Here is a 6,967-nt window from a genome sequence, read left to right as displayed (position 1 = left end):
ACCAGTATTTTTCAATTTGGAAAATGATTCTTATTTGTGGAAACACATGAGCATGCTGGCTGCAGTTGTAACAGTGCTCTCTCTATACAGCATCTCTTGTGCCCTGCAGTGCCCCATCCCATCAAGACTAACATCTCCATCAGCACTGGACATTTCACACATTGTGACCATATGTGCACTTGTTCTCTGATCCATTGATAGTTTAGAATATTTTGTCACCCCAAAAAGAAGTTCCATACTCATTAGTTGTCACTTCTATTTCCCTCTTATCCCCCCAGTCTCTCAGCCCTTGCAACCACTAATCTGCTGTTTGTGACTGTGGTTATGCCTATTCTTGATGCTCCAGATAAATTAAATAGAATCGTATAATATATGGCCTTTTGTGACTGACTTCTTTCACTTAGCATAATGTTTTCAAGGTTCATCCATGTTGTAACATGTCAGTACTTGATTCCTTCTCATTGCCAAATAATAGTCTATTGTATGAATATACCACATTACATTAATCTATTCACAAATGATAGACATTTGTTTTCACTTTTGGGCTTCATGAACAATGATGCTATGAATATTCATTTGCAAGTTTTTGTGTGAACATTTGTTTTTATTTCTCTTGGATATTCACCTAGGAGTGGAATTGCTAGATCATATGGAAACTCTCTGTTTAGTCTTTGAAAAACTGCCAGACTGTTTTCCAAAGCAACTGGGCCATTTTACATTACTAAGAGCAGTATACAAGGGATTTAGTTTCTCCATATCCTCATCAACATTTGTTGTTATCTGTCTTTCCTTACTATAGCCTTTCTAGTAACTTTGAAGTAGTATCTCGATGTGATTTTGGTTTGCATTTCCTGGATGGATAATGATTCAAGGCCTTTTAACAATCACCATTTCCATGCTTCTCCTTTAAATGTAGGAGGGAAAAAAAGAAACCCAAGTTGCTAATGGTATTTTTGAGTTTTGGAAGCTTAATTCTTGATATTATCTGATTTTTTTGTCCTGGTTTTGGTACCATAAAATACTACATGATTTTCAAATATACAGCTTTCTCTGTGTAAGTGCTCTACAGAATTCTGTTCTGTTTTTTCCCCTTCAGAACCCTAAAACAAGCAGTGTCTTAACTAGATCATGAGCAATGGCAGGACCATAAATCAGGGGCTCTAAATGAAATGGGAGCTCTGGTGGTGTAGTGTTTAAGGCACTTGACTGCTAACCAGAAGGTTGGTGGCTCAAACCCACCAGCCACTCCTCGGAAGGCAGATGGAGCAATCTACTTCTATAGTGATACCACCTCGGAAACCCAAGGAGGGCTCACTATGAGTTGGGGCTGACTTGACAGCACATTACAACAAGAACAACAAATGAAATGGAGAAAACTCCCAGTACCTCATGGAATCCAACCAAATAAGTGCAAATCACCCTTACCCATTCTCTCCCAAATGGAGAAGGGAAAAGAGCCACTTTCACAGACTTTGGTCACCTGTAATTTCCTAATAGTAATCTAGCACTGAAATTTGCCTACAGATGTCCTGAAAGAGATAAGAAGATGATCACCTCATTGCATGTTGGGAAAAGATGTTTGCCGAGAACTTAACAAGTCCAAGAGAGAATTAATCTCTCTTCATCTCTACAGTTTCTATCTAGGGTTTTGGCCCTGAGTTGTGTTTGCACTCTGAGGAGTCTCAGAACAGCTGCCTAGAGAAAGATTAGATGGCTACTCCCCAAAGGTTTGTTCAGAGATGTTTATAAATGGTCATCTTAGAAAAATGAATTCATGGAGAGATCAAGAAAGGTTTTTGACTCCCGCATTTAGGCATTGAGTATGCTCTGGGCAGCTCCTGGGATGGTAAGGCCTCCTTATGACCCATGGCACTCAACAGCCTGCTGCCCAGGAGTGTCCATTCCAGACCAGGCCGTATGTGGACAGCAGCAAGCCCCACCACCACGGCCAGAAATCCAAGGCTTTTGGGGAGAGTCAGTGGTGAGTAACTCGTGTATTTATCATCACAATTGAGAAAAAGTCTGTGTAGTGTCTAGGTATCTATTGAGATACCTAGCCCATAGGAACATATCATAAACTATGGTACAGATTTTATTACAATTTCATTGCATTTATTTCACGACAAATCTTGTGTGTGGGTGGAGCTGACTTTAGAGAATATCAAAACCAAAACCTAAGAGGCCCCTGAATTCTTTAAGTGAAATATTTTGCATGGAAAATTTGTTCCTGGTAAATTATACACATAGTAATATATTAGTACTTCTCTAATTTGGACAAGCAGGAGAGAAAGGAATAATTTTCAGAAAGAAAAGAAAAGATTACATTTCCCTATGATACATTATTGTGTATCAATAGGTACACAAAGTAAGTGTACAAATTAATAGAAATAAAATTACACAACATTTATGTTTAGAAACATTTTTATTTGCTTAGCTAAAGGCTCTCATCTATATGGGCAACACATTGCTGTTTGCGAAGTGTGCTGCAAACAATTTGTTAACTGTAATAAGGTCCTGAAGGGATTTGGCTGCTAACCAAAATGGTGGTGGTTACAACCCACCAGCCACTCCCTGGAAGAAAGATGAGAGAGTCTGCTTCTGTAAAGAGTTATAGCCTTGGAAACCTAATGGGGGTTGCTATGAGTCAGAATCAACTCAATGGCAGTGAGTTTGACTTTTTGGTGTTAATAATGTCCTGAGCTTTTTAAATAATTTACTTTGCCTATCTCCCCCCCTCCTTTTTTTTTTTTTTTTTTTAAGAAATCTCAGTTATTCAGAATTATAACTAAGTAACTTCATTCTCTTTCATTTGCCTTTGGGGATTACAAATTGATTAGCAAAGAAGAAAGAAGCAAAGAAATAGACAGGAGATACGGCTCTCTGGTTGGAATGGAGCGGGTGCTGCCACAAGGTCTCCAATAGGAACAGATCTTCTAAGAGGAAGAGAACACTAGGACCACCACAGGCCAAGGGGCTATGGGGCCATGTTTAATGCCTCATGGGTTGTTATTTTTCTTACATCAGTAAAATGTTTGCACTGGAACTGCTAATCAGAAATGTCCTCTTGAATTCAGCTGCTTAGCCTCATATCAACCTCTTGTTTTCTGTGGACCTAATCATAGTGCTGGATTGTTTATTTCCCCTGTCCCACTAACTTCGACCAGCTTGTTTATGAGCAGTTCATGTGCCTCAAGCTGTGACTCTGTATTAGCCTTCAGTAGACAGGGAGATCAGATGCCATTGAGAGTGTCAGGCTCCATGATGGCAGGGTCAATGACAGGAGGTGCCCTCTCTCAAGGGGAGGTCATGAGTTGAGGTCAACCCTTCTCCCCTGTAACACACACACACATACATGAATGGGGACTCACTGGCTCTGCCACAGCATGGGTGGGAGAGTGTAAATTATAGAGAGAGAGTTACCCTTTTCTCAAACTTGAGTCTAAATGCACAAGTTAAGAAATGCTGACCTATGTTGTGTATGTGGCAGAGATACACCCTTTGAAATCTATGCCTAATAAAGGCCACAAGCTCTCAGGCTGGTGCTTCCCAGGTGTAGGTACACCTGGTAGAAAAGTAAAGAGCCTAACATTTAACTCTTTTTATAAGCAATGTTGCAAGGTATTGGTTTGACTGATGCTACCATTCATTTGTGTATGTGAGCTGGTTTGACTGAATTCTCAGGAAATTTAAAATGTGTAGATATTGTCCCTATTGGCTGCACCCCCACTTTTCTTTAATTTCTTATTCCATAGAATTTTTTTTGGAGGACAGTCAAATGGAAAGATTATGGACATCAGAGTCAGATAGACTTAAGTTCCTGATTCTGGAATTAGTACCTGGGTAACCTTAAGCATCGTAACTCTGGTAGCATAGTGCCTAAGGCTCTTGACTTCTAATCACAAAGCTGGCAGTTCAAACCCACCAGCCACTCCTTGGAAGGAAGATGGGGCAATCTATTTCTGTAGTGATACTGTCTTGGAAACCCAAGGAGGGGTCACTATGAGTCAGGTCTGACTCGATGGCCCATAACAACAACAACAACCTTAAGTATCAGCTTCTTCACTTGCAAACCCTAATAGAATATCTTTAATATATAAGGTTGTTGCAATAGACACATGAATTATGTGTGTAGAGTACTCACCCCCAGGCCTGGTACAGCGTAAAGTCCTCAATAAATAGTAGTTAGTGCCTAAGGCATTTGACTGGTAACCAGAAGGCTGGAGGTTCAAACCCACCAGCCACTCCTCAGAAGAAAGACTAGACAATCTGCTTCCATAGAGATACCACCTCAGAAACCCAAGGAAGGGTCGCTATAAGTCAGAACCGACTCCACAGCAGTGAGGTTTTCTTTTCTTTTTTTTTTAAGTTGTATTTGGGGCTGTTATACCTGACAATCACAGTAGTTTTGGACACGTCAAAGCAGAGATATAAAAGAAATTCAGGAATTGAGGCCTCAATTAGGCAAGCACCTAAACAGAAAACTGGGGAGACATAGACTTTTAAAAGAAGAAACAATACTCAACCATTTCTTTTAACCTGGGGCAGAAACCAAAAGATAACACATAAACTGATATGAATGTTCAACTATGGTATGGCTTCTGTGGAAAATAGTTTGGTTATTCCTCAAAATGTTGAATTTAGAACAACCATATGACCCAGCAATCTCAATCCTAGGTATATACGCAAGAAACTTGAAAGCAGCAACACAAACAAACATATGTACACAATGTCCATTACAGTACTTTTCCCAACACCCAAAAGATACAAACAACCAAGATGTCCATAAACAGATGAATAAATAAACAAAATTTGGTATATACAAACAATGGAAAACTATGCAGTCGTAAAGAGAAATGAAGTCTTGATGGAGTCACTATACAGATTAACCTTGAAAACATCATGCTGAATGAAATAAGTCAGTTGCAAAAGGACAAATTTTATGTGATCCCATTTTTATGAAATAAATATGTGGAAACCAAAGATTATTAGTAATTGCTACTGATAAGGAGTAGAATAAAGAGGAAGTTTTTGCTTAGGCGGCATTTTGTTTATGTGAATGGTAGAGAAATTATGGGAAAAGGATAGTGAGATTGGATGCACAATTTGACTGTTATCAATTTCACTGAATTATACATGTAGAAATTGTTGAGATGGCATATGCTTCTTATTCATATTTCCACCACAATTAAAAAAAAAAAGAAAGAAAGTTCAGCTAAATATTTTTAATGAATTGCTAAAAACTAAGTAGGCTTGAATGAGAGTGTGAGTCCCTGGGTCCATGCACCTAGAGGGTTTTCACTCTCTTGCTTTTCCTCTGTGGGCATTATCAGATGCTCATAAAGACCAGGATACTCCGAGAAACTTCCCTAATGGTGTTGTCTTGGGGAGTGGAGGAAATAGCAGCCACTGTCAAAACTCCCAGACTCATTTTCCCTACATATTCTACAGAAAAAATACTGTAATCTTCAGGAGAAAGAGCAACAAAAACTCCCACTCCAGGGCACTATGGAAACTCATTTTAGCTGGGGAAGAGAACAGGGGCAAAAAAAAAGACTCTTCTGGGGGGTGCAGGAATATGATCTAGGACCAGTCTGAAGCTGGACACTTCACGCTTGTGAAGGTCAAGCTCCCAAGACCAGATTTATTGTACCTAAGACTGAGGCTTAACTGGAATGTCAGAGAATGTCCCTTCCTTGCCCCAGACCTACCTACTAATAAGCATTGAGTAAAAATAACAGTTGAATACAGCAGAGAGATCTTCATGAAACAGATTATCTCTGGATACCAGTGTAGAAGGAACCCTCAAAGTCAAGCAGGGAGCAAAAATGTAGGTAAACAGGCCCACACATTAAATACAAGATTTCCTTAGAGAAACTTGAAACCTGTTTTGCACTAAGGCTGATCATAGCAACAACAAACTTCAAACTTTGCCCGAGTCCTTGTTAAATTAAGACAAACTCCCACTAAAGTCCTAGAGAAAGGTAAGGCATGGTCATAAACAAACCCCCACCAAATTTTTTTTACCTTAGTATCTACTCTCCTGTACATTATAGAACAATACAATATATAATACAACAGCTTTCATAGAAAAATTATGAGACATCAAAACAGTTTTGTGTGTATATGTATATATACACACACATATATACATAAAATCTGAGACAACACACACATCACTTCCAGACTCAGATATGACAGAGATGTTAAAATTATCATATCAGGAATTTTAAATAATTCTGAGGAATAGGTGAAAGGCTGTAGTGGAAAAGGTAGACAACATTCAAGATCCAGCAGGTCATTTCAGCAGGCAGGTGGATAGGATCAAATGGTAATGCTGGAAATAAAGAACACTGTACTTAAGATAAACCAGAAAACCAAACTCACTGCTGTTGAGTTGGATCTGACTGATATCGACCCCTCCTTGGGTTTCCAAGGTGCTATCACTACAGATAGCTCCAGGGTTACAGGTGAGGAGAGACAACTCAGGTACGCCCAAAGTAGCAGGCAGGAAGAGCAGGAGAAAGGGGATTAAAAGCCAGGAAGCCAGAGATAAGAGCAATCAGCTGAAGGGATGAGTTGAGGAGAGCAAAACTCAGGCTCGCCTAAAGCAGCAGGACCGGAGAGCAGGAGAAAGGGGATAAAAGCCTGGATCCTGGACAGAGGAGCAGTCAGCCCCAGGGACAACTCAGGGACACCCAAAGCAGCAGGGCAGAAGAGCAGGAGAAAGGGGATTAAAAGCCAGGAAGACAGACAGAGGTACAGTCAACCACAGGGACTCAGGTGCGGGTGATACGAGAGGTCTCCAACAGCAAGACAAACTTGTCTGTCGGTTTGTCCTACTGTGGTGACATGTAGACGTGAGTTTTGAGGCTGAGCCTCTGATGTTTAAAACCCAGCGAGATGCACCTGGTGCACAGGTAACAGCCCAGCTTATAGACTGAAACAGACGAGGAAGAAGGAAGAGGCC

Source organism: Orycteropus afer, unplaced genomic scaffold (genome assembly GCF_000298275.1).
Source record: "Orycteropus afer afer isolate SDZICR_OR568_19922 unplaced genomic scaffold, OryAfe1.0 scaffold00010, whole genome shotgun sequence".
Taxonomy (NCBI): Eukaryota; Metazoa; Chordata; class Mammalia; order Tubulidentata; family Orycteropodidae; genus Orycteropus; species Orycteropus afer.
Note: the sequence above shows the minus strand (reverse complement) of the source record.